General features: G+C 48.7%; 1 long non-coding RNA gene across 1 annotated transcript; it reads right to left on the bottom strand.

Annotated features, from left to right (window-relative positions):
* Positions 1-5,774: 5,774 nt before the first annotated feature.
* LOC129381166 (uncharacterized) lies at positions 5,775-6,945 on the bottom strand. Its single transcript, XR_008609400.1, has 2 exons — positions 6,857-6,945; positions 5,775-6,075 (listed from the first exon to the last, which is right to left on the bottom strand). It is a non-coding gene; the product is annotated as an uncharacterized lncRNA (long non-coding RNA).
* Between the last annotated feature and the right edge of the window lie 480 nt (positions 6,946-7,425).

Raw genomic sequence — 7,425 nt, 5'->3', positions numbered from 1 at the left:
ACACCGAAGAAGAAAATGTGAGATACACGGACGCTGCGGCGTACTGTTAAGAACGGCCAGCTGCAGTGCGAGTTTGCCAGCCATTTACGCCAGCGGTGACAACCTCATCTTGGAACGCCGCCGCCAACCTCTAGCCACGGCGTGACTAAGCCGACTTTTGGTCGGGAACAATACGCACGTCCTCTACTCTCCGTCGCTTCAGCTAGGATGCGTTTGACGAAGCAGGCATTGTGCCGAAACCGCCACGGTTACGCTCTAGCCTCGTCGCCGTTGTGACGGAATGAGTTCGGAGGGCCAACTATTGTTACCGAACTCCCCAACGCGGACCTGATCTGCTACGGGTGGGGGAGTTGCCGCGCGAACGTCGTCGTAGGCTGCTTCCCACGCGCCGACCAAGACGCAAGACAATGTGCTACCCGGGGCGCTACCCGCTTCGGCTCCGAGTTGTACGAAGCCCCTCTGACGTCGGCTCCGGGCCAGGCACCTGTGTGTGTGTGCGTGCGTGCGTGCGTGCGTGCGTGTGTGTGTGTGTGTGTGTGTGTGTGTGTGTGTGTGTGTGTGTGTGTGTGTGTGTGTGTAAGCCGTCCCGGGGAGAGGCGGCGTGTTTACAATGACTGGACGAACGTTTCCGTCCCCTTTGAATCAAGGGGGGACCGAGTGCTTATAAGCCGCTGTTGTGCGGATGCTGGACACACTTTCCTTAAGCAGTCATGTTGGACTGAGGCACTGTCACAAGCAGTCGTGTTAGACTGACGTACTTTCTCTCGCAGTCTTGCTAGACTGATGAACTGCATGTAAATACTGTAAATTAACCCGTATTCCTCGTTCTAGATGAAAAGCAGTCCTTCCCTTCATCAACGTCCTCAGCGTGGATAAGTAGGACGACGGCATGGGCCAGCTACCTTCGAATTCATGCCTGACTCCAATCTTGACAACGGGTTACGAGCGATGGGATTGAGCCCCCAATCCTGACAGTACAAAACAAACGACTGATTTTCAATCAGCGTGGTCGAAGAGAACGGCGAACAACTAACAGCCACATCCATACGTGATAAGGACGCGAGCACAGCAGAAGAGCTGGGCATAGCCCTGGCCAAGGCAACGTGCAAGAAGACCTTGGTTACCGTGGTGACGGACTCACAAGAAGCATACAGAAGGTATATGACCGGAAGGATCGGAAAGGCAGCACTCCAGATCCTGACCAACACGGAGATAGAAACAGCACCAATCCTCTGGACACCGGAACACGAGTCTCGCGGGGAACCAGGCGGCGCACGCCGCGGCTCGAGGTAATGCACGCCGAGCCAAATCTGAAGCGCAGAGAACACGGACCAGCGACTGTGACGACGATGATGAACGGATATCCAAGTACTCGCATATCTTGGCGCACTACAGGAAGCAGAGGCGTCGCTACCCGCCTGCGCACAAGACGATGAGTAGGGAACAAGCGGTAACCGGGATAAGAGTCCATACTGGAACCTATCCGCATGGAACACTGCTGCACGCCATGTATGTGGGCACCTACGGGCGAAACTCCAAGTTCTGCATGCCGGACACGCCCAACACCTTGCGTCATATGGTGCTGGAGTGCAGGAATAACCACGAAGTACCACAATCATCATCACCACCAGGCGATAACATGCAGGAGGAGGAGGAAGTAAACTTTATTAGTCTAGAAAGAGTAATTCAGTGGTCGGGCCGGATGTCTCCGTCTTCTATTGGTTGATGATGATCTCCGGCCTGCATAGTTGGCGCCCCTATTTCAGGGCATCACTGAGCGTGGCTTCTCGTCGGGCATGATCCACCAGCCTCCGTTGGAGGCTAGGGTCGCCGCTGCAAAGCACGCTCTCCCACTGCTCCGCACTCAGATTTTCTATTTTGTGGAATTACTTATCCGTATTGCACTCCCATGTGATGTGGTAAAGTGTGGGTATTGCGCCACACCACGGGCATGTGTCCCTGTATTGACTTGGGACATTTTGCATAGTATATGTAAATTTGGGAAAGTTCCTGTCTGCAGCTTTCGCCTTGTAAACTGCCTGTTGTTGAGTGAGTGTATTGTGGGGCGGGGAATATCTGATCCTCGTCCCTCTATGGTAATTTAGTATGTCAGAGTACGTTGGGATCACTGTCATGAAGTCCTCAGGATCACTGTTTAGGTCCGCTCTGTTTGTATGCTCGCGAGCGGTCCTATCAACCCTTTGGTTGTCCTCAATCTCAGTGTGCCCCGGAACCCAAAAGATGGTGTGTCTAATGCGTTTATTCTGTTGGCCAGTGCGGAGGAAGATTTTGAGTGCTTTTTGACCGATTCTGCCGTTAATGTAGTTTCGGCATGCTTCCTTGGAGTCTGTTAGAATTATCAGGGATCTATTTGTGCGGTAGCCCTCCACAGCTGCTAGAGCAACAGCCATTTCTTCTCCCTTGGTTACCGTACAATCCCGTGCCGACGCGCAAGCGATTTCCCTATAGTCCGAGTCTATTACTGCCGCGACGACTCTTTGTTCTGTTTCCCTTTGTTCTCGAGGATCCCTGCCAAGAAACATGGACCCGAATTTACACACAGCCTGGCGGAACGCTAGGGCAAAATATGTAGAGAAATACCTAGCAACCAAGGCACAGACGGTATACACGGACGCAGCGGTATATCCTCGAGAACGAAGGGAAACATGCAGGAAGAAGCGGACTCAGAGGAAGAATCGGAAGACCAGTGGGAGGCTCTGCTTGTGACGCAAGACCCTGACAGCCAGCTACGGTTGGTGATCAGGGTTCGGGCGGCGGCAGCGAACCATACCTACCTGGACTGAGGAGGCCACCTACCTTTGGGCTCAAGAAGCCTGGTCAAGAATAAAGTTTATTTCTCTATCTCTCTCTCTCTGTCTCGAGGGATCTCTGTAGAAGCTACAATTGCGGATACCTAAATCCGTGATATCTTCTTGTTACTGTTAATGATGTGCTGGTGAGACTAAAAACTGTACATGGTATGATTGCATTAAATAATTCGGGCATATATAGTAATCGGTCGTCCTGCGCTGTAGAGCCTATCTGGTACCTATTGTTGCTCCGGTAACCATAATCAATGAAGAGCGTGCGCGCCAGTGTCTCCATGCGTTGATAATGATGATGACGTTCCTCCGCGATCAACACGGGCGCGTCGTAACAGTGAAGCTTAGGTAACACCCGGTCATGTACCGATTGGAGAAGATACAAAGAAGTGAATAAAAAATGTAGCTTTGATTCAAGCCTCGCTATTAGTGTCTTCCTTACTCAACATGTGTGTTGTGTAATATTTCCAATGTTGTTGCGAACGCATCGAGTCTTTGTTGTGTGGGAGAAATTAGAAATCGATGTATTTTCAGGGCAGATAATATTAAGCTCTAAAAAGTCTCCTGTTCCACGTGTATTTATTAGTGAGGCAATACCTCTAACTATAATGTCAATTTGTGGTCTTCGACTGTTTATGAACTGAATTTTATTAATTTCATGTTTTTGGCAAGGGCACAATATTTTTGATAAGTATGGGGCGGAGACAGTGACAGTGAACTGTACTCAATAGAAGGGCAGAAAGGCACGGATGTAGCTGATGTTCTTGATTAAATTTTCACTGCTTTGTGACAGTATTGTGGTTTATTATTTCTTTAGATAGATGTAAGAAAACGGGAAAAGAAGGTTGTTTCTTGTAATTAATATTTCCAACGCATTGCGAGCCAGAAGCCCAGGGCACTGCTGCGATGGCGCAGTGGCTGTGATGTTTCGCGGCTGAGTTCGAGCTGATTGGTTCAGCTCTAGCCGCAGTGGCCGCATTTATGCTGTGGCGAAACACGAATTTGCTCGTGTACTTTGATTTAGGGGCCCATTAGAGAACCCCACTCGATGAGAAATTAATCCCGAATGCTGCATTACGGCGTGCCTCATAATAAGATTCTCGTTTTCCATTTAAACACCACCGAAGTTATAATATTAACATTTCGGGGAAGTATCATCCCCCATTGTGACCCTTTTCGTTCCCCTCTTCCCCTTCCCTTATGTAGAGTAGCAGGCCACATGCTCCATTATCCCGCCGACCTCTCCACCTCTCTGAGGTAGATAAAGCTTTCCTGTACAGGCTCAGTCTATCTTAATAGGAGGTAGTACTGGGGGTGCAATACACCACGGGTTCCTTCATGAACACCTGCACGGGCCTGTGATCAGTATTCGCGCGAGTACCTTCATAATGTGGAACAATTGCGTTTTCTGTCCATTGTGCAGTCTCTCCGTTTCCTTCTTGGCCAGCAACTCTATAAACTTTCTACCGCCAGACTCGTATGCGCCTCTGTTACCGGCATGAACATCGTAGCAGTTCGTTACAGCTTTGCTATCGATTCCCAGCCGTGCGCTTCATTGCCGAAAAAACCCATCAATATTACCATTGACATCAAGGTTAGCATCCTGGATGAAAGCATTCCAGACGCAACGACATCGTGTTGCGACCTGACGCGGCGTACGAAAGTGCGTCGCGCCTGACTTTCGTCCGGAGACTTCCACTTTGGTTCGTTAATACGTCATATTAACGGGCGGATTTTTATTTCCGTCGAACTTTCCGCCCTGTGCGACCGATCAATTCTGTCTGAAGGAATAGATTCGCCTAATTCTAACTGGAAGGATGTCAGGGCTTTGTTTCCAGAGTCAGTGCAACATTCCGTCGTGCTATAACGTAGGCGAATATTACAAGATTTTTTTGCAACCTATTGCCAAGATGAAGTGACGCTTTCCATTCGCTTCTGTCAGGAGTCAGTGAATCGTTTTTCGCACTTGTAGCAGCATCCTGTTTGACTACGGGTAAATCCCCTTCTAGAACCATTACTCTGCTGAAGACACATTGCTTTTACTATTGTTTACCCACGTTTGCGCATGTAACTTGCTGTCATGGTACCTGGTGGGAGCGGCTTTACCTTCGCTTGACTCCGTAACGGGGAATCGCTTTCCACTCAAATGATGCTTCCCACATATGTCAGCGTTTCATCACATTTACATAACACGTGACGTTCCCCGCAACGCTCTTGCTTTTATTACACATCCCAGCTGACGCATAATACAGCATTCACAAAATCTCATGTACGGAACGCAGAAGCGCAAATGAAAAGCAGGCCTCGTTATAGGCCAGTCTATTCTCGGTAAGCATGTCGAAAGTGCGGAACCTTAATGCACTCGCTTAAGAATAGCAGGGGCTTGAGGGCGTTATGACAGGTTTATGTTTTAGACTATAGGGTATTTTTTTAAAGCTGCCTGCGGCATTTTAACGCAATTCGAATCCTTCAAGTGGAATAATTGAAGAGTGATATCTGCACGATAAATAAAATTCGATAACTGACTCGTTACTAAAAATCTCTAACGAAGTTTTTAACCGACTGCGTTATGCGGCACATGTACTTTAAGAATGGTTGCCGGCGCTTTTGCAAGGCATATTCTTCATGCGTCTTCCTAGGTAACAATATTCATTTTGATCGAATCCTAAGGGTAGCACCAGTTTCCAGATATCCACCGCGAAAGTTGCGGTAGAACTACTGTGTTGCTCTTGCTTTTACTTTCTTAACACTGTTTGCTGCATTTGAGCCAAGGACTACCAGAAGATGGCGGTACACGTACACGACCGCGAAACACACCGTCATAATTTCAGTAGTTGTACTCCCTTATTGCGATTGTTGATAGCAAGGGTATAGGACAGGAGATGCTTCGGCACTGCTTGAAATCATCTCTTCTCGCATAACGACAGCGTTTTAGCATAGACGTCACGCGAGTAGACAATCAAAACCATATTTATTGATATATTAAAGAAGGAGTAGAACCAAAAGTGACGGATCACGAAAGCAAAAGAGTTAACATAAACGTAGTGACAACGCGCGTCGACTCTTTCTAGAGAAAGAATAGTCGACGTGACCTCGTTCGGCAACACTGGATCGCTGGAGGCGCCGCAGCTGCAGCATGCGATGCACTTGGCGAAGTGAGTGCTGCTCGCGGCGGTGCTGCTGCGTGCGATTCTTCGGCGTCGAGCAGCCACCGCAGCGTCGCCGAAGGGCAGCATGCAGGCAGGTCGGGACACTGCGAGGGTGAAATGTGAATCAACCACCCACCCATGGGTCACGCATTTATTTTAAAAAAAAATATACGAAAAGAACTGTTCGTTGGAATTAAATCTCGCTCGAGGACGGTGACGAGCGTCGCAGTGCGCAGGCCAATTGCAACGAAATTGGGCCGAGCAAATTCACCGATTTTTCCGCATGCAGGTAACCGCGCATGGACGCATAGTCGTTAACGAGCAATATGTCGTTCTAGCAGTTGTCGACGATTCTGCCTCACCTGCCGTTGTTACTTAGTGTCTATGGTATTGGGCTGCTAAGCACGAGGTCGCGGGACCGAATCCCAGCCACGGCGGCCTCGCATTACGATAGGGACGAAATGCGAAAACGCCGGTGTACTTATATTTGGGTGCACGTTAAAGAACCCCAGCTGGTCCAAATTTAGCGAGTCCCCACCTACGTCATGCACCATAATCAGATCCTGGTTTTCGCACGTAAAAGCTTACATTAAATTTTTTAACGATTCTCCCTCTGTCTTGCGACCCTGGTTGCCTCATGTCTTCCTGTACTGCAGAATCTGTGGCTCGGAAGCAGTCGTTTCGAACCCTGACCGCAGCCTATGCAAATAGCAAGTCTTGCTAAAACAATTCGATAAACGTGCAACATTTCCCATCTTGTTTCTCAAAGGTTCATCGCAAAATGTCATTAAATTCTGCTGAAACACTCACGCCCCAAATAATGGATAAGTGAGTTCTAACGTTCGATTCGCAGTAGAACGTCGCCAATGGCCGATGTGCACATACCGTACATTACCTCCTCAATGACGCCAGTTGGGCTGCTGCGTGCGATTCTCGGGCTTCGAGCAGCTGTTGCAGCTTCGGCGAATGGCAGCGTGGCCACAGTTCCTGGAGCCGTGACAGCACAAAATAAGCCATTTGTCCCCCTTGCGTGGCACTTATATTGTGTGACCAATCCACTAACACGGCCCGTGCTCACTCGAAGCACAGTACAGAGGCGGGTATGAAATTATAATTTGTGGGGCAGTAGGGCGCCGTTTAAAAAATAGTTCCTAGCGAAATAATCCAATTTGCACAAGAACACCTGCACCATGAATACCACAAATCCTCCTTTATTCGAGTTGCGTCGAGCGTTCCTCAAGGGAGTGTGCTTTGTGCTTTGCTTTTTATAGTCTATATTATTGATTTGCCTGACTGCATGTCGTCCTGAATAATAAGGTTCGCCGATGATTCAGCCATATTCCGTAAAATTTCTACTGACTAACCGTGAAGCGTTCCAACCACACCTAAACGCATTGAGTACATGGTGTTCAGACCTGTAAATAACCTTAAATTATGCTAAAGCTAAGTGCATG

Source organism: Dermacentor andersoni, chromosome 1 (assembly GCF_023375885.2).
Source record: "Dermacentor andersoni chromosome 1, qqDerAnde1_hic_scaffold, whole genome shotgun sequence".
Lineage (NCBI taxonomy): Eukaryota > Metazoa > Arthropoda > Arachnida > Ixodida > Ixodidae > Dermacentor > Dermacentor andersoni.
The sequence above is the reverse complement of the archived record's forward strand: the minus strand, read 5'-3'. Positions and strand labels throughout refer to the sequence as shown.